General features: G+C 42.9%; 1 long non-coding RNA gene across 1 annotated transcript; it reads left to right on the top strand.

Annotated features, from left to right (window-relative positions):
* The first annotated feature begins 9,647 nt into the window (after positions 1-9,647).
* On the top strand, positions 9,648-12,200 carry LOC139832022 (uncharacterized). The gene is made up of 3 exons (XR_011746511.1): positions 9,648-10,093; positions 11,023-11,080; positions 11,971-12,200. It is a non-coding gene; the product is annotated as an uncharacterized lncRNA (long non-coding RNA).
* The last annotated feature ends 8,132 nt before the right edge of the window (positions 12,201-20,332 follow it).

Below are 20,332 nucleotides of genomic sequence, written 5' to 3'. Positions count from 1 at the left end.
TGGCACACGGAAAGAGCTCCACAAGGTAAGAAGGTAAATTCTATCGAAGAAACCTCTTCCTTGAGTGATAAGATTGATGCTATTATGTCTATGCTTGTGAATGATAGGACTAATATTGATCCTAATAATGTTCCATTAGCTTCATTGGTTGCACAAGAAGAACATGTTGATGTGAACTTCATTAAAAATAATAATTTCAACAACAATGCTTACCGGAACAATTCTAGTAATAACTATAGGCCATATCCTTATAATAATGGCAACGGCTATGGTAATTCTTATGGGAATTCTTACAACAATAATAGGAGTTCACCCCCTGGACTTGAAGCCATGCTTAAAGAATTTATTAGTACGCAAACTACTTTTAACAAATCTGTTGAAGAAAAGCTTGGGAAAATTGATATACTTGCTTCTAAAGTCGATAGTCTTGCTGCTGATGTTGATCTTTTGAAATCAAAAGTTTTGCCTAATGAAAATCATCATAACAAAATTATTACTACAGCAAATGCCATTCAAGTTAGAATTAATGAAAATATAAGATTAATGGCTGAACTGCGTGCTAGGTGGGATAGAGAAGAAAATGAAAAACTAGCTAAAGAGAAGAATGTAGCTAAAGTTTGGACTATTACCACCACTTGTAATGCTAATGCTACACATGTTGCTGCACCTCCTACTAATACTAATAAAAGAATTGGTGTTAGCAATGTTTCCACTTCTAATGCAAAGCGCGAAAGCCTGCTAAAGCTATAAAATCATTAAATCGTGATAAAGTCGCTGAAATTTTTTCCAACATTGGGGATGATGATCCCATTGCTTTAGATTATAATGGTTTGAATTTTGATGATTGCCACATCTCTGAAGTTATAAAGTTCTTGCAAAAACTTGCTAAAAGTCCTAATGCTAGTGCTATAAATTTGGCCTTTACACATCATATTACAAATGCTCTCATAAAAGCTAGAGAAGAGAAACTAGAGCGTGAAGCCTCTATTCCTAAAAAGCTAGAGGATGGTTGGGAGCCCATCATTAAGATGAAGGTTAAAGATTTTGATTGTAATGCTTTATGTGATCTTGGTGCAAGTATTTCCGTTATGCCTAAGAAAATTTATGATATGCTTGACTTGCCACCGCTGAAAAATTGTTATTTGGATGTTAATCTTGCTGATCATTCTACAAAGAAACCTTTGGGTAAAGTTGATAATGTTCGCATTACCGTTAACAATAACCTTGTTCCCGTTGATTTTGTTGTCTTGGATATTGAATGCAATGCATCTTGTCCCATTATATTGGGAAGACCTTTTCTTCGAACTGTTGGTGCTATCATTGATATGAAGGAAGGTAATATAAAATATCAATTTCCTCTCAAGAAAGGTATGGAACACTTCCCTAGAAAGAGGATGAAGTTACCTTTTGATTCTATTATTAGAACAAATTATGATGTTGACACTTCGTCTCTTGATAATACTTGATACACACTTTCTGCGCCTAGCTGAAAGGCGTTAAAGAAAAGCGCTTATGGGAGACAACCCATGTTTTTTACCTACAGTACTTTGTTTTTATTTTGTGTCTTGGAAGTTGTTTACTACTGTAGCAACCTCTCCTTATCTTAGTTTTGTGTTTTGTTGTGCCAAGTAAAGCCGTTGATAGAAAAGTAAGTACTAGATTTGGATTACTGCGCAGTTCCAGATTTCTTTGCTGTCACGAATCTGGGTCCACCTCCCTGTAGGTAGCTCAGAAAATTAAGCTAATTTACGTGCATGATCCTCAGATATGTATGCAACTTTCATTCAATTTGAGCACTTTCATTTGAGCAAGTCTGGTGCCATTTTAAAATTCGTCAATACGAGCTGTTCTGTTTTGACAGATTCTGCCTTTTATTTCGCATTGCCTCTTTTGCTATGTTGGATGAATTTCTTTGATCCACTAATGTCCAGTAGCATTATGCAATGTCCAGAAGTGTTAAGAATGATTGTGTCACCTCTGAATATGTTAATTTTTATTGTGCACTAACCCTCTAATGAGTTGTTTCGAGTTTGGTGTGGAGGAAGTTTTCAAGGATCAAGAGAGGAGTATGATGCAACATGATCAAGGAGAGTGAAAGCTCTAAGCTTGGGGATGCCCCGGTGGTTCACCCCTGCATATTCTAATAAGACTCAAGCGTCTAAGCTTGGGGATGCCCAAGGCATCCCCTTCTTCATCGACAACATTATCAGGTTCCTCCCCTGAAACTATATTTTTATTCCATCACATCTTATGTGCTTTGCTTGGAGCGTCGGTTTGTTTTTGTTTTTGTTTTTTTTGAATAAAATGGATCCTAGCATTCACTTTATGGGAGAGAGACACGCTCCGCTGTAGCATATGGACAAGTATGTCCTTGGTTTCTACTCATAGTATTCATGGCGAAGTTTCTCCTTCGTTAAATTGTTATATGGTTGGAATTGGAAAATGATACGTGTAGTAATTGCTATTAATGTCTTGGGTAATGTGATACTTGGCAATTGTTGTGCTCATGATTAAGCTCTTGCATCATATGCTTTGCACCCATTAATGAAGAAATACATAGAGCATGCTAAATTTGGTTTGCATATTTGGTTTCTCTAAGGTCTAGATAATTTCTAGTATTGAGTTTGAACAACAAGGAAGACGGTGTAGAGTCTTATAATGTTTTCAATATGTCTTTTATGTGAGTTTTGCTACACCGGTTCATCCTTGTGTTTGTTTCAAATAAGCCTTGCTAGCCTAAACCTTGTATCGAGAGGGAATACTTCTCATGCATCCAAAATACTTGAGCCAACCACTATGCCATTTGTGTCCACCATACCTACCCACTACATGGTATTTTCCGCCATTCCAAAGTAAATTGCTTGAGTGCTACCTTTAAAAAATTCCATCATTCACCTTTGCAATATATAGCTCATGGGACAAATAGCTTAAAAACTATTGTGGTATTGAATATGTAATTATGCACTTTATCTCTTATTAAGTTGCTTGTTGTGCGATAACCATGTTCACTGGGGACGCCATCAACTACTCTTTGTTGAATTTCATGTGAGTTGCTATGCATGTCCGTCTTGTCTGAAGTAAGAGAGATATACCACCTTATGGTTAAGCATGCATATTGTTAGAGAAGAGCATTGGGCCGCTAACTAAAGCCATGATCCATGGTGGAAGTTTCAGTTTTGGACATATATCCTCAATCTCAAATGAGAAAATTATTAATTGTTGTTACATGCTTATGCATAAAAGAGGAGTCCATTATCTGTTGTCTATGTTGTCCCGGTATGGATGTCTAAGTTGAAGAATAATCAATAGCGAGAAATCCAATGCGAGCTTTCTCCTTAGACCTTTGTACAGGCGGCATAGAGGTACCCCTTTGTGACACTTGGTCAAAACATGTGCATTGTGATGATCCGGTAGTCCAAGCTAATTAGGACAAGGTGCGGGCACTATTAGTACACTATGCATGAGGCTTGCAACTTGTAAGATATAATTTACATGATACATATGCTTTATTACTACCGTTGACAAAATTGTTTCATGTTTTCAAAATCAAAGCTCTAGCACAAATATAGCAATCGATGCTTTTCCTCTATGGAGGACAATTCTTTTACTTTCAATGTTGAGTCAGTTCACCTATTTCTCTCCACCTCAAGAAGCAAACACTTGTGTGAACTGTGCATTGATTCCTACATACTTGCTTATTGCACTTATTATATTACTCTATGTTGACAATATCCATGAGATATACATGTTACAAGTTGAAAGCAACCGCTGAAACTTAATCTTCTTTTGTGTTGCTTCAATGCCTTTACTTTGAATTATTGCTTTATGAGTTAACTCTTATGCAAGACTTAATTGATGCTTGTCTTGAAGTGCTATTCATGAAAAGTCTTTGCTTTATGATTCACTTGTTTACTCATGTCATATACATTGTTTTGATCGCTGCATTCACTACATATGCTTTACAAATAGTATGATCAAGATTATGATGGCATGTCACTCCGAAATTATACGTGTTATCGTTTTACACCTTCGGGACGAGCGAGAACTAAGCTTGGGGATGCTGATACGTCTCCGACGTATCGATAATTTCTTATGTTCCATGCCACATTATTGATGTTATCTACATGTTTTATGCACACTTTATGTCATATTCGTGCATTTTACGGAACTAACCTATTAACAAGATGCCGAAGTGCCGATTCTTTGTTTCTGCTGTTTTTGGTTTCAGAAATCCTAGTAAGGAAATATTCTCGGAATTGGACGAAATCAACGCCCAGGGGCCTATTTTTCCACGAAGCTTCCAGAAGTCCGAAGACGAAACGAAGAGGGGCCACGAGGCAGCCAAACCCTAGGGCGGCGCGGCCCCACCCCTGGCCGCGCCGGCCTATGGTCTGGGCCCCTCGCGCCGCCTCTTGACCTACCCTTCCGCCTACTTAAAGCCTCCGTGACGAAACCCCCAGTACCGAGAGCCACGATACGGAAAACCTTCCAGAGACGCCGCCAACGCCGATCCCATCTCGGGGATCCAGAGATCGCCTCCGGCACCCTGCCGGAGAGGGGAATCATCTCCCGGAGGACTCTACGCCGCCATGGTCGCCTCCGGTGTGATGAGTGAGTAGTCTACCCCTGGACTATGGGTCCATAGCAGTAGCTAGATGGTTGTCTTCTCCCCATTGTGCTATCATTGTCGGATCTTGTGAGCTGCCTAACATGATCAAGATCATCTATCTGTAATTCTATATGTTGCGTTTGTTGGGATCCGATGAATAGAGAATACTTGTTATGTTGATTATCAAAGTTATATCTATGTGTTGTTTATGATCTTGCATGCTCTCCGTTACTAGTAGATGCTCTGGCCAAGTAGATGCTTGTAACTCCAAGAGGGAGTACTTATGCTCGATAGTGGGTTCATGCCTGCATTGACACACAGGACGATGTGAGAAAGTTCTAAGGTTGTGTTGTCTTTGTTGCCACTAGGGATAAAACATTGATGCTATGTCTAAGGATGTAGTTGTTGATTACATGACGCACCATACTTACTGCACGTGTCTGTTGCTTTGCAACTTAATACTGGAGGGGGTTCGGATGATAACCTGAAGGTGGACTTTTTAGGCATAGATGCAGTTGGATGACGGTCTATGTACTTTGTCGTAATGCCCAATTAAATCTCACTATAATCATCATGATATGTATGTGCATGGTCATGCTCTCTTTATTTGTCAATTGCCCAACTGTAATTTGTTCACCCAACATGCTGTTTGTCTTATGGGAGAGACACCTCTAGTGAACTGTGGACCCCGGTCCAATTCTCTTTACTGAAATACAATCTACTGCAATACTTGTTCTACTGTTTTCTGCAAACAATCATCTTCCACACAATACGGTTAATCCTTTGTTACAGCAAGCCGGTGAGATTGACAACCTCACTGTTTCGTTGGGGCAAAGTACTTTGGTTGTGTTGTGCAGGTTCCACGTTGGCGCCGGAATCCCTGGTGTTGCGCCGCACTACATCCCGCCGCCATCAACCTTCGACGTGCTTCTTGACTCCTACTGGTTCGATAAACCTTGGTTTCTTACTGAGGGAAACTTGCTGCTGTACGCATCACACCTTCCACTTGGGGTTCCCAACGAGCGTGTGCTTTACGCGTCATCAGCTGCCCTTCCGCCTACTTAAGGACTCCGTCGCGAAAACCCTAGACGAATAAGCCACGGATTGACGAAACTCCAGAAAACCTTTCAGAGCCGCCGCCATCGCGAAACTCCAATTCGGGGGACAGAAGTCTCTGTTCCGGCACCCTGCCGGGACGGGGAATTGCCCCCGGAAGCCATCTCCACCGCCATCTCCACCGCCATCGCTGTCTCCATGATGAGGAGGGAGTAGTTCTCCCCCGAGGCTGAGGGCTCTACCGTAGCTATGTGGTTCATCTCTCTCTCTTTGTGATCTAGTTGAATATCATCTATGTGCTACTCTAGTGATGTTATTAAAGTAGTCTATTCCTCCTCCATGATGTAATGTTGACAGTGTGTGCATCATGTAGTACTTGGTATAAGCTATGATTGTGATCTCTTGTAGATTATGAAGTTAACTATTACTATGATAGTATTGATGTGATCTATCCCCCCTTTCATAACCTGTCGGTGACGGTGTGCATGCTATGTTAGTACTAGGTATAATTGCGTTGGTCTATCATGCACTCTAAGGTTACTTAATATGAACATCGAATGTTGTGGAGCTTGTTAACTCCGGCATTGAGGTGCTCTTGTAGCCCTACACAATGAATGGTGTTTGTTATCCAACAAGAGATTGTAGAGTAGTTTCAGTTATGTGATCAATGTTGAGAGTGTCCACTAGTGAAAGTAGGATCCCTAGGCCTTATTTCCGAACATCGAATCTCCGTTTATTTACTGTTCTGTTGCATGTTTACTCGCTGCCATATTTATTTCAGATTGCTATTACAACTCATAATCATCCATATTACTTGTATTTCACTATCTCTTCGCCGAACTAGTGCACCTATACATCTGACAAGTGTATTAGGTGTGTTGGGGACACAAGAGACTTCTTGTATCGTGATTGCAGGGTTGCTTGAGAGGGATATCTTTGACCTCTTCCTCCCTGAGTTCGATAAACCTTGGGTGATTCACTTAAGGGAAACTTGCTGCTGTTCTACAAACCTCTGCTCTTGGAGGCCCAACACTGTCTACAGGAAAAGAAGTGTGAGTAGACATCAAGCTCTTTTTCTGGCGCCGTTGCCGGGGAGGAAAGGTAAAAGGCACTCACACTCCGGTCCCAGGTAACTAAGTTATTTTCTGGCGCCATTGTAAGTGCTCGAAGCTATTTCCTTTAGATCCTGCAATTGCATCTTTTTGTTTCTTGTTTTTATTTTTCACTAGTTAGGCATAATGGAAAACAACTGTGAGCTTTTTAAGCTATTTCCTGAGTTAAGACATGGATTGTTTGATGCGAAAATTAAAAAACCTATGGAACCTTATTTGCATGATAGTAGCAATGATATTAGTATGAACGCTTTGAACACCATTGTTGCTAATGATATGGAAAATTCTAAGCTTGGGGAAGCTGGTTTTAATGAGCATGATATTTTTAGTCCCCCAAGCATGGAGGAGGAAATTTTCTTTGATGATACTTTGCCTCCCATTTATGAAGATTATAATGATAGTGGTCTTTTGGTGCCACCTACTATGGAGGATAAATTCTATTATGATTATACTATGCCTCCTACATTTGATGAGAATAATAATGATAGCTACTTTGTTGAATTTGCTCCCACTACAATTAATAAGAATGACTATGCTTATGTTGGGAGTAGTAATAATTTTATGCATGAGACTCATGATAAGAATGTTTCACTTGATAGTTACATTGTTGAGTTTGCTCATGAAACTACTGAAAGTTATTATGAGAGAGGGAAATATGGTTATATGCATCTTAATAATATTAAGTTTCCCCTCTTTATGTTGAGAATCTTGAAGTTGAGCTTGTGTTGCCTTCCTATGCTTGTCACTTTGCTCTTCATGAATTTGTTTATTTACAAGATTCCTTTTCATAGGAAGAGGGTTAGACTTAAAAGTGTTTCATATTTGCTTTTTGATGCTCTCTTTTGCTTCAACTCTTATTTCTTGCGAGTGCATCATTAAAATTGCTGAGCCCATCTTAATGGCTATAAAGAAAGCACTTCTTGGGAGATAACCCATGTTTTATTTTACTACAGCAATTTTGTTTTATATTTGAGTCTTGGAAGTTGTTACTACTGTAGCAACATCTCCTTATCTTTATTTTATTGCATTGTTATGCCAAGTGAAGTCTCTAATAGAAGGTTGATACTAGATTTGGATTTCTGCGCAGAAACAGATTTCTTGCTGTCACGAATTTGGGCAGGGTTCTCTGTATGTAACTCAGAAAAATCTGCCAATTTACGTGAGTGATCCTCAGATATGTACGCAACTTTTATTAGTTTGGAGTTTTCTCATCCGAGCAAGTTTAGTGCCCCAGAAAAATTCGTCTTTACAGACTGTTCTGTTTTTGAAAGATTCTGCCTTTTATTTCGCATTGCATCTTTTGCTGTGTTGAATGGATTTCTTTGTTCCATTAACTTCCAGTAGCTTTGGGCAATGTCCAGAAGTGTTAAGAAAGATTGTGTCACCTCTGAACATGCGAATTTTGATTATGCATTAATCCTCTAATGAGTTTGTTTTGAGTTTGGTGTGGAGGAGGTTTTTAAGGGTCAAGAGAGGAGGATGATACAATATGATCAAGAAGAGTGAAAACTCTAAGCTTGGGGATGCCCCCGTGGTTCATCCCTGCATATTTAAAGAAGACTCAAGCATCTAAGCTTGGGGATGCCCAAGGCATCCCCTTCTTCATCGACAAATTATCAGGTCAACTCTAGTGAAACTATATTTTTATTTCATCACATCTTATGTATTTTACTTGGAGCGTCTGTTTGTTTTTATTTTTGTTTTGTTTGAATAAATTCATGCCTGTGTGGTAGAGAGACACGCTCCGCTTGTTCATATGAACACTAGTGTTCTTAGCTTTACTTTTAATGTTCATGGCGAAGGTTGGAAACAGAAAATGTTGCATGTGGTAGTGGTATAATGAAATACTTGCATAATCTTGTAGATCATGGAGCTTTGATAACTTGATTCTTTGCAAGCGTTTTGAGGTATTTTAGATGGTAAAGCTTGCTGGATAAATAAGTTAAAATTAGTAGTGGATTGTTGTCTTTAAGCTTGTGTCGTACTACAAACTCTACTTAAATAGTTGAAGGTGTAGTTGGACTTGATAGCTGTAACATCCCAAATTTTTATAAAATTTGAAATGTTTAATTAATAATTTAAGTTGATTGAATTGTTTTTCTTTGTTGAAAATTATGAATGGAAATAAACTTTTGAGGACTTGTTTCAAAAGAGACAAGATAATTCATGGTCTAGATCTTGTTTAGACTTCAGAAGAAACTAAAACTTTTAGAATTGTTTTCTTAACCTTGTGAAGTGGGTTTTAAACTATTCGATTTTGGCTTTCTCTTTAAACATAAACTCGTTTTGAAAGTTTGCCAAATGTCTCTACGAGGAAATATCCAAAGGCTTAGTTTTCGAAATGTTTATGAACTTGTTTTACTCAAAAGTTTCTTAAAGCCTACTTTTAATTCTTGCTCAATAGGCATATGTGGCATTATATGCATAATGACGTTCTTGCAATTGGTCCAGACCAAAATTAGTTTATAAAGTCATTTGAATTGTTTTGAACTTCAAAATGAGAATACATGTTTAAGACAGATCAACGTAAAGTTTCAGTTTAAAAAAAAGTTATACTCTAAATCATTTTCTTTGCATAAAACCAAATTCTATTTCCAGTTTTCCTAAATAGCCTATTAAGCCAAACACATAGAAATTTTCTCGGGTGTTTTGTTTAGATTGTAACATTGTTCCATAACATCCAAATGCAGTACTAGATTTTTTTTACAAAGTTCTCGTAATTTATCTGAGGCTAATTTAGAGAGCTAAATCTATTGCTAGAGAGTAAAGATAAGGCAGAGAAGAAAAAAAAAATAGAAGAACCAATTGGTGAGGCCAAAACGAGCCAGCCAGCTATGCACGCACGTCCGCGCTCGGTCCCACCCACGCATCTTCAACCTCTACCGGTTCGCCTACGAAGCCAACTCTCCACTGAACCAAACTGTCCACCAAAATCTCAGATTCAGCCCAGATTTTTGCCCCTTTGCCACGAAAATTTCTTCTATAAATACCCACGCGTCTCCTCTATCTTTGCATCGTAGAATCCATATAAATAGCGCCGTCAGGCTGTCCAGTTATCTCGCCGAAGTTCATCGTTCCGCCACCGACACTCGTCGATTCCGACGACCACAAGCCAAACGTCCCGCCCAACCTCGACTATGCTACACCGACGCTGGAGCTCCCCCGTCCACTTGTTGCTGCCGTTCCAGGGAGCTAGCACACCCGCGAGTTCGCCGCGATGCGCTGCACCGAGCCACTTCTCCAATGCCTACGGCTATGGCTAGCTCGGCTCGCCGTCGACGTCCTCAACAACCACATACGCATACTGCCATCGTCGGTAATGTCATCGTGCTAATGAGTACAGTTTGGAGTAGATTATGTCAGATCCACCATAAGCCGTTACTCCGTTAGATCCAAATCTAACCATTCACGTTAGACAAATAACTGAACCGGTTCAAGTATTCTCCAATCGATCAGACGTAGATTGTGCTAGCTCGTTCACGCGTGAAAACTTTCAAATTCCATATCTTATGAATTACCACTCCGTTTTAGATAACTTTTTGTTGCATACATACATCAAATAATTATCTACAACTTTCGTGTTGTAAGTTTTTCCATCCGATAAACTTTTCCGGACAACTTTTCGTACAACATCAAAATTTAACCGCGACATGTTTAATCTTGTAATATTCATAACTGATGTTTGGAAACTCAGATTCTAACAAATAATATGTCGTTGAACTCACAAAAATGAGGAGAACACAGTGGTGCAATAAAATTTGACTTTTAAATTGTTTTCGAATATTTAAATTTAAATATGTAAGTTTGAGTATTTTCTGCATGGTTTAAATTCTGCAAATTTAAATCAAATGATTTCTCTTGCAATGGAACTTATTGATGTCCCATGTCCATTAACATCAGTGCCTAAAACTTATCGAACTATTTGCAAGTATTCAAGTCTAAATATGATAACTTGAGTAGTTTCGACATAACTTAAATTCTATAAATCCCTTTAAGTTGATTCCAATTGTAAATGCAAATAAATGGAATTATCTATCCATTCGTATGTCTACAAATGAATTATTTAATTATAATATACTGAAAGGTGCTTTTGTGTCAAAAGCCTATTTAAAATCCTAATTGAATGTAGAAAATGTTTATAAAGTTTCTTTTTGATTTAAGTTTCGTTTTCAGAACATGTACACACTATGTTTGCTCTGTTTGTATTGCGCTGATTATTGATTGTGAATTGTTTGCCATCGTTAGATTGTCCAGATTGTTATTCGTGTGATTGCGAAGAGTGCGAGCTACAACAACAAATAAGGCAAGTTGAACTTTTGATCATAACAGATCTATAGTTTTCCTATAAGTGCAGTAGGATTTTAGTACAAGTACATGTGTAGGATTGTTATTGATGGTTTGTGTGCTATTGCTATGAAACCCGCGCAGGATAGCCATATGTTTATTATGTTTGGATTCATTGCTCGTCAACCTATGTTTGATTGCTTGGATACGCTTACTTTATAAGTGGGTGGAATATCATGTCATGGGCATGTATTAGTTGAAAGGTTAGTTTTGAGTTGACAAAACAATTATTGGATGAATTGGGGTGGATATGAATAGTACTTGAGAAGGTTGTAGGTCGACCGACATGGTAAGGGCTTTGAGCCGGACTTACTGACATGTATAGGTCAAGTGGCATGGTAAGGGCAGAAAGCCTGACTTACTGACATGTACACTAGTTGATGGGAGAGTGGCATGGTAAGGGCGTTGAGCCTGACTTACTGACATGTTCACTGGTGGTGAGTGGCATGGTAAGGGTGTTGAGCCAGACTTACTGACATGTACACTGGTGATGAGTGACATGGTAAGGGTGTAGAGCCTGACTTACTGACATGTACACTAATGGAGTGGAGATTAGCATGGTAAGGGTATTGAACCTGACTTACTAGCATGTGTAATGGAAGAAAGGAGATTAACATGGTAGGGGGCCTGAGCTTGACCTACTCACATGTGCACTAGAGGAGTTCGGAGCTTAAAGTTGCTGGGATAAAACTAGGACGATACTATGATTGCTTTGTGCAAAATAAAATAAAAGTTTGAACCCTCACCTTGAAAATGTACTTGATAGATTTGTTATAAGTCTCTAGTGATACTCGCCAATACAATTCCAAATGTATTGACCCTGCGTGGCTGCAACGTTTTATGTTGCAGATATTTTGATGAACGAGTGAGGTTCGATGGTTAGGGTTACGAGTCTATACTCGACATGCTCGCCTGTGGCACATGAAGACGAAGGGCTCCATGCTGATATGTTTTGTTGTAAACTCTGATATTGAGCTAGCCTTGTGCTATGCAGTTTGTAAGTTATTATGTAATTTTGGATCATGCGAAGTAATAAAGACCTTTGTTTCTTGGTATTACATCTTAAACTATGTGTGCTAGCGATTGATCCAGGGACTAGCACTATTAAGCACAGAGATTCAACCCGTACCGGGTCGGATCGCTACAATAGCTTTCCATGTCTGAGAGTTCAACGTGATAACTAAGTTGTGTTGAAGGTCGAGGGAGCTAGCGGGGTACTTGTGCCACCGTGAACGGCCCTCCTTGGAGTAAATTTTAATCATGCTCTTAATGTTGAACCTGCTAGATGTTTGCAATAAGCTTGTGAGTTCTTTTTGACTAATGTTAAGCTACTGTTTTTGGCACTTCCACCATCCAAATTTGCTAGCCTCTTCGGTACTGTGCATTGCCTTTTGCTCACATTGAGAATTGTGCATACTTCGCCAGTACATCCAAACCCGTGGGAGGACTTTCTCTTGTTCTCCTACACATAAGCCATACATCTTCCTCAAAACAGCCACCATACCTACCTACCACAACATTTCCACAGCTGTTCCGAGATATATTGCCATGCAACTTCCATTTTACATTACATTACATGTTGTCATTTGTTATTTATATATTGCTTTGCATGATCCTATACAGCTGATGTGTGGTTTACCCATGTTACGCTAGATCATTGCACATCCTGCTACACTGGCAGAGGCATACAGTTTTATACACCATGTTTTATTCATTATGAGTTATTTGTACCAAAAAGTGTGTTGTCATATTAGGATGTTGCCCTAAAAGTGAAAAGAGCCATGGAGGCCATCAAAAAGAGAAAAAGAAAAGAAAGAAAAAAAATAGAAAAGAAAAAGAAAAAGAAAAAAGAGAATAAAGAAAAAGGGGGCAGCATTACTATCTTTTATCCACACTTGTGCTCATGTTTTAGCACCTACAGTATTCATAGTCATCATTTGTGCTCATGTTTAGCACCTATATTCCATATGAGAGAGTTTCCATGTTTTACTAGTATAACTATGTGGGGAATTTACACTATAGAACTTGGGTTGTATGTTCCAATGATGAGCTTCCTCAAAAGTGCTCTAGGTCTTCGTGAGCAACCAAGTTGGATGCACCCCCACTAGTTCCATTGGAGAGCTTTCATACACATATAGCTCTATGTGCATCCGTTGCATGGAAATCACTACTCCTTGCATAGCTTCGATCATAAGACTTCCTCTTGTCTAATGATCACTTATAGCTTTGTAAGACTTTCTTCCATTTGGCCTTCCAAACCCCCATTAACGTTCTTTATGCCATAACATCCTGGTGCTAATACCAAATGCTTGCGCTCACCGGTTGAGTAGACTTCGAAACAGTTGATTCATGACGTTCATGTTTATGTTTACTTGACTGAATCCTTCTTATGTTGTGAAAATTTACTTGATGCTTGGAATGAAGGATAGAACTTCTACGTTGAATACTTAACACATCTTTAATGAACTTTGTACGGTTTCATGTCTTTGAAGCGATAGTTCATGAAAACTTATAGCTTGTTTAACTCTTGCATTATCATCTCTTATATCAATATAGACATTTGCTTTGAGTGATTTGATCTCAGTTCATATGCTTTACATCATTATTGGATCAAGATTATGTTGGGGGCTGCATTCTCTCGCCCCGCCAAGGGAGCTCCTTCTACAAACTCTCCGAATTGGAGTCTGTCTGGACCTGGTAGAAATCCTTTTTCTATGTCCGGAATGGTGGCCCGGAAGACTTCATCAATCTTCCGGAATATGTTCCCGGGCCACCCAGCTTGAAGAACTGGCTCCACCATCCTAAGGACGATAAGGAGTCCATCCGGATCGGCCTTTTCATCGAGAAGAACAAGAAGGAGACCAACCTTTATGCGGATGATCTGGTCACGGTCTTCCTCTCGTGTCGGGTGCTGCCCGTTGAGCGGCGCACCCACAAGATCTGCCAGATATCGGGCCGGATGGATCCGACCCAGATAACCACCCACCAGCTGAGCGCCTCTGACTTGGTCCTTAAGGCCAAGCAGATTTGCCAAAACACTTTGAGGCCCAGCGGAAAATATGGGTTGGCTCCTTATAGCCGCAGGAACTCTCCTCCGCGCCAAGTAAGATCTCGGGATCTCCGGAAAATTTTGTACCAAAGTACCTGCGACTTTTTCTCTTTTTTATACTAACTTGTTTCTACCGTGTCGCAGAACTTCCGCCGGATCCGCAAGGAGGAGCGAGCGTCCTACGCCCCGAACCGGCGCTTTGAGGGCGACTGCGACCCAGACCCTTACCTGAAGGGAAAGCACAAGATGGGCCCGACGCACACCAAGCATCCCGGTAACTTTTCAATCAACGATTCCGGTTCTGATGACGAGGTCGCTATCCTTGAGGTATTTTGTTCATCCGTTTCCTTATACACTGTCTCTCTGTAGATCTCCGCTCAGCCAGCGCAAACCCTCAGGTTGTGGAGCGCCCAGTTCCCCTGCAAGCTGAGGATGGCCAGGAGTTCCTGGACAACTTAGCCTCCCGGGGGCAAAAGAACAAGGCTCCGGCCCCTGAGGCCGGCTCCAGCGAAGCTCCCCCCGCCAAGCGCTCCAAGAAGGACCACGGCGGCAAACCCTACAGCAGGAAGCGCTGGAATAAGATGTCGGTCGCTACCGGGTAAGCTTCCGGTTCTTCTTACTTTTTGTCTTTTGCTTGTGATTCTCCTTGTCCCATTGCTCTTTCTAACTCTCTTTCTTCTCTTTTTCAGGCCCGCTCTGAGCCTTACCAGGAGTGCACCTGGCATGAGGCCGGAATCTCCTGAGGATTGATACGTCCAAAACATATCTACTTTCCCGAACACTTTTGCTATTGTTTTGCCTCTAATTTGTGTATTTTGGATACAACTAACACGGACTAATGCTGTTTTCAGCAGAATTGCCCTAGTGTCTTATTTTTGTGCAGAAAATCAACTTTCAGGAAAATCCCCAGAAATAATTGCAATGGGCCTATTTTCACAGAAGACCTACGGAGCCAGAAGACGAGACAGAGGGGGCCACGAGGTGCGCACACCACATGGCGGCGCGGTGGGCCCCTGGGCCGCGCCGCCATATGGGGACGCCACCTCGGCCAGCCCCAGGCGCCCCCTCTGGACTACTTAAAGCCCTTGACCTAAAAACGCACGGGGGTTCGACCAATTTGCCAGAAGACATCCAGAACTCCACCGCCATCGAAAACTCTATTTCGGGATCAGAAACTCCGTTCTGGCACCTGTAGGACGGGGAATTGGAGGAGATCATCGCCATCATCGCCACCGACGCCTCTCCATCAACCATCCATGCTTCCCCCATCCATGTGTGAGTAATTCCCCCGCTGTAGGCTGAAGGGGATGGTAGGGATTGGATGAGATTTTTCATGTAATAGCCATAAGATTGTTAGGGCATGGTGCCTAGTATCCGTTGTTGGTACTTTTATGATATTGTTGCAACTTGTTATGCTTAATGCTTGTCACTAGGGCCCGAGTGCCATGATTTCAGATCTGAACATGTTATTGATTCAGGATGATATTCATTGTTTTATGATCTTACCTGCAAGTTGTATACACAAATTGCTGTCCGGAACCCGAGGACCCAAAGTGACAAAAATTGGGAGAACCGGAGGGGAAGGATGTGATATGAGGATCACATGTGTTCACGGAATGTTAATGCTTTGCTCCGGTACTCTATTAAAAGGAGTACCTTAATTACCAGTAGTTTCCCTAGAGGCCCGGCTGCCACCGGCTGGTAGGATAAAAGATGTTGTGCAAGTTTCTCATTGCGAGCACGTACGACTATATACGGAACACATGCCTATGGTTATTTAGTACTTGGATACTGGTTTATTATTATCTGCAAATGCCTTGTCTTGATTATTACATGAGTTATCTTATCCATGCAGTGCCCGTTCATCCATCCCTATGCCTACAATATTTTAATCCTGCTATTTACTATAATTACTACTGCTGTCTCTATTACACTGCTGCTTATATTTCACTACTGCTATAAAACTGTTGCTACTGATAAACTCTTGCGAGCAAGTCTGTTTCCAGGTGCAGCTGAATTGACAACTCCGCTGTTAAGGCTTACAAATATTCTTTGGCTCCCCTTGTGTCGAATCAATAAATTGGGTTTTATTTCCCTCGAAGACTGTTGCGATCCCTTATACTTGTGGGTCATCAAGGATGTTGCCAGGACCTCTCCTCCTCCTCAAGCAAGCCCGGTACCATCTGGTGCCGGCAAATCTCCAGCCTCCCCTCTGGGAGGCAACACAAGTTTGGGGTGCGCGGCCCCTAAACCTTCCGATTTCCGCGCGGAGGAGGAATTTACCTCCCCTCCAGACATTCAAGACACCGGCACTAGCAACATCGGCGCCGGTAACGAAGAAGCGGAGTGGGCGGAACCTCCGGTTCCCCCCACTCCAAAGAAGAAGAAGAAGACCACCGCCTCCCCTTCTACGATCTTGCCGGAACCTTCCGCACCGGCCACCTCACCACCGACCAAGGAAGCGCCGGAAGCTCCTGCGCCAACCAAGGACACATCGTCACCTCCTCCGGCAGCTTCAGCTGGCAAACCCGCTGCCACCGAGCCAGCTCGCCCGGAAGGCGCCAAGCTTACCGCTCAGCAACTTGCTGCAGTGGTCACAGCGGCAACATCTCCATCTTCCGGCTCGCAGACGCTAGTGCTGCACGCCGGCCGTGCCGCCGTTTCGGCCAGTGAGAAGGCTTCAGCTCAGCTGGGCCGGATTACTGAGCTCAACCGTGGCGAGGTCAACCTGGGCCCGCTGCTGGAGTACGCAGAGAAGTGGAACCTGGCGGACTTGTCTCCGGTTACCCGCGGCCTGGGCAAGGATAAGCTTCCGGTTGTGGACCCTTCCAGCCCACGGAGTACGGCGCAGCACTTGAGCTGGCTCAAGCGTGTCGTCCAAGAGTTCGACAGAGCCTGGCACGACGCCAGCGGCAATGTGGTGGTAAGTTGCACACTAAAACTTCACAACTTTCTCTTTTAAATTCATGCCGGTTTTCAATCTCCCAGCTTATATACATATCCTCCCAGTCCCCGAGTTTCGGGTTGAGTACGCAGTTCTTAGCGCGAAACTTTCTAGAAACAAAAAACGGCATAGCCAGTCCCCGAGTTTCGGGTTGAGTACGCAGTTCTTAGCGCGAAACTTTGTATAAACAAAAAACCGGCATAGCCAGTCCCCGAGTTTCGGGTTGAGTACGCAGTTCTTAGCGCGAAACTTTCTTGAAACGAATTGCCGGCATAGCCTTACCGGAACTCTTACGTTGGATAGGGCACCCTGGACACCCGGAAGCAGCTCTTTGAGGAGCTTCTGTGGGAGCACTGGTTCCTTTCCGAGGCCCACAGCAAATGCCAAGGTTAGTTCTTCTGCCTCCGGCTTCTTTTTGTACCGGTTGCTTCCCACAATTTATATTCGTAAGTTCTTTGCACAGCTGTCCTTCCGGAAGCCTCCTTCGAGGACCTTTCCGCTTAGGTCTCCGCACTCAAAGGTATCACTTGTTTGATCATTCATCTTATGTTTCTCGAACTTGCCGGTATCTTTTTGTTAACTGCTTGCTCTTCCGGGTTACAGCTGAAAAGGAGCGGCTCATCCTTGAGCACCGCAAGGCCCTGGACACGCAGGAGAATGTCTGCGCTGAGCTGAAGGACAAGCTCGTGCAAGCTGAACTCCGGCATGCGCGTGAAATCAAGGACGCCCAGGCTGCTGCGAGGCCAAACTGGATGAGTCGCTGAAGGACTTCTCCGATGCCAGCTGATACGTCTCCGACGTATCGATAATTTCTTGTGTTCCATGCCACATTATTGATGTTATCTACATGTTTTATGCACACTTTATGTCATATTCGTGCATTTTCTGGAACTAACCTATTAACAAGATGCCGAAGTGCCAGTTCCTGTTTTCTGCTGTTTTTGGTTTCAGAAATCCTAGTAACGAAATATTCTCGGAATCGGACGAAATCAACGCCCAAGTTCCTATTTTCACCGGAAGCATCCAGAACACACGAGAACCGCCAGAGAAGGGGGACAGGGCCACCAAACCACACCCCGGCGCGGCCAGGGGGGGGGCGCCCCCCTATGGTTTGGGCAGCCCGTGGCCCCTCCGACTCCGACTCTTCGCCTATTTAAGCCGTCGTGACCTAAAACTTCGACACCAATCGACGAAAACCACAGAAACCTTCCAGAGCCGCCGCCATCGCGAGGCCAAGATCTGGGGGACAGGAGTCTCTGTTCCGGCACGCTGCCGGAGCGGGGAAGTGCCCCCGGAAGGCTTCTCCATCGACACCGCTGCCATCTCCACCGCCATCTTCATCACCGCTGCTGCTCCCATGAGGAGGGAGTAGTTCTCCATCGAGGCTCGGGGCTGTACCGGTAGCTATGTGGTTCATCTCTCCCATGTACCTCAATACAATAATCTCATGAGCTGCTTTACATGATTGAGATTCATATGAGTTTGTATCACAATTTATCTATGTGCTACTCTAGCAAAGTTATTAAAGTAGTTCTATTCCTCCTGCACGTGTGTAAAGGTGACAGTGTGTGCACCGTGTTAGTACTTGGTTTATGCTATGATCATGATCTCTTGTAGATTGCGAAGTTAACTATTGCTATGATAATATTGATGTGATCTATTCCTCCTACATATGCATGAAGGTGACAGTGTGCATGCTATGTTAGTACTTGGTTTAGTCTTTTGATCTATCTTACACTATAAGGTTACTAAAATATGAACAAATTGTGGAGCTTGTTAACTCCGGCATTGAGGGTTCGTGTAATCCTACGCAATGCGTTCATCATCCAACAAGAGTGTAGAGTATGCATTTATCTATTCTGTTATGTGATCAATGTTGAGAGTGTCCACTAGTGAAAGTGTAATCCCTAGGCCTTGTTCCTAAATACTGCTATCGCTGCTTGTTTACTGCTTTCTTTGTGTTACTACGCTGCAATACTACCACCATCAATTACACGCCAAAGAAGCTATTTTCTCGGCACCGTTGCTACTGCTCATACTTATTCATACCACCTGTATTTCACTATCTCTTCGCCGAACTAGTGCACCTATTAGGTGTGTTGGGGACACAAGAGACTTCTTGCTTTGTGGTTGCAGGGTTGCATGAGAGGGATATCTTTGACCTCTTCCTCCCTGAGTTCGATAAACCTTGGGTGATCCACTTAAGGGAAACTTGCTGCTGTTCTACAAACCTCTGCTCTTGGAGGCCCAACACTGTCTACAGGAAAAGGAGGGGGAAGTAGACATCACCAGCGCGCAGCTGCGGAAGGAACTGGAGGAGGAGTCCCGGCTGCTGAAGGAGGCGCATGACCGGAACGCCCTGCTCGCGTTGGACCAGGCCGAGTTTGACCGGTTGGTTGTTCAGGACGACGAGCTGGCTTTCAGTAAGTCTCTTTTCTTTTCTTTTTTGCTTATCAGCAGTATGTCCTTATACCGGTTCCTTTTTTCTACTCCTTCTTTCCAGAGCTTTTCCCGGACTCCCAGCCGCACACGCACAAGAGGGTGACAGAGCTCAGGGCTGAACACGCTCTGAGCAACCCGGATGCCCCCTGGAACGCCTACGACCATCTTGTTGCGCTGGCCGCTCGGATTTCCCACATGAGAGTTGTGGACCGGCACCTGGTCGATCTGCCGGATGTGGCCATGTAAATCTTCAGGGTCCTGTGGCCTGGAGAAGCGGTACCGGCGAACCTGACGTTCCTCAGCCAGCGTCTGAAAGATGCGGACAAAAGTTCAGCGAGTGGAAACGCTCGTCTGCCTGCTCCTGGTACGAGGAACTGGACCTCGATGCCCTCCACAGCCTGCGCGGCGATGCACCCACCGACACAGATCCGGTCTTAACCGCCAAGCGCCAGGACCGCGCGTACCGGGTCGCTCAATTTTCCAGCACCAGCACCTTCATCCCTCCTCCTGCCGACATCAGGGACGAAGTCACCGACGACGAGGAAGAAGAAGGTGCTAGCGACGATGAGGAGGATGATGCTGAAGAAGGCGATGCCCCTCTAGAGCAAGCTCCAGAAGCGCCTCACGTTGCCCCCAGCCTCCTGTTGCCTGAATTATTTTATTGTTTGCTTTCTACACCTGTTGTCTCAAAACAAGGTCTGTTAAATTCACCCTCGGTATGCCGGGGTGTTTGATGTAATATAACACTTTGAAGTTCTTTTGGTTGTGCTACACTT

Source organism: Lolium perenne, chromosome 6 (genome assembly GCF_019359855.2).
Source record: "Lolium perenne isolate Kyuss_39 chromosome 6, Kyuss_2.0, whole genome shotgun sequence".
NCBI lineage: Eukaryota > Viridiplantae > Streptophyta > Magnoliopsida > Poales > Poaceae > Lolium > Lolium perenne.
The sequence above is the reverse complement of the archived record's forward strand: the minus strand, read 5'-3'. Positions and strand labels throughout refer to the sequence as shown.